Genomic DNA, 751 nt, shown 5'->3' on the forward strand with positions numbered 1-751 from the left:
TACTGAAATAAAATCTCGATTCCAAATGCGAACAAAAGCGTGAGAACGCCAGTGACTGCCAGTACAACTCCTGCGACATACATACTGTCAGTTCCGCTTGAACATGCTGTATCCAACAAAATATTATATCTTATTTCTATCAACATGCATTCACTCTTTTTTCATGTTGCCTCTAGCGCAACTCAGGTAATAGCATACGGGTGCAGAAGCTTTGAGGAAGATACGCGCAGGAATTTTTCATACTTCGTGCGAACAGTAAACTGTATCTTGCTGTCGTCAATTGATAAGTCCCCGTTAGAAACGCTTAGACGCTAAGAAATGAAGTACCAACTATTATCGAAAATATACTTGAAAATGGTATGTATGTAATTTATATGTTCATCAGTTGACGACAAAGATATCTTTAGGGTGATTCAATATACTAAAACATACTAAGAAAGCTGTGACCGTGTACAATATCTCATATAGTCATATTTTGCTTTTTAGTGTTACAATACTATGATTTACGAATTAGTCATTGCCATTGATGTAACACAGTTCAATAATAAGGTACTATAAAATGGAAAATATGCAGTGGTATTTGCAAGATACTTACGTGTATAAACAGTACAGCCGACAGTTTCAGCCGATGTTGTGTTCCCATACTTATTGTACGCTACAACCTTAAAGAAATAGACATGGCCTCCATCCAGATTGTCTATGTTTTGACTATACACGTCGCTTCCGTCTGTGTCTTTTGTAATCATCACTG

The sequence above is a fragment of the Pecten maximus genome, chromosome 13 (assembly GCF_902652985.1).
Source record: "Pecten maximus chromosome 13, xPecMax1.1, whole genome shotgun sequence".
NCBI lineage: Eukaryota > Metazoa > Mollusca > Bivalvia > Pectinida > Pectinidae > Pecten > Pecten maximus.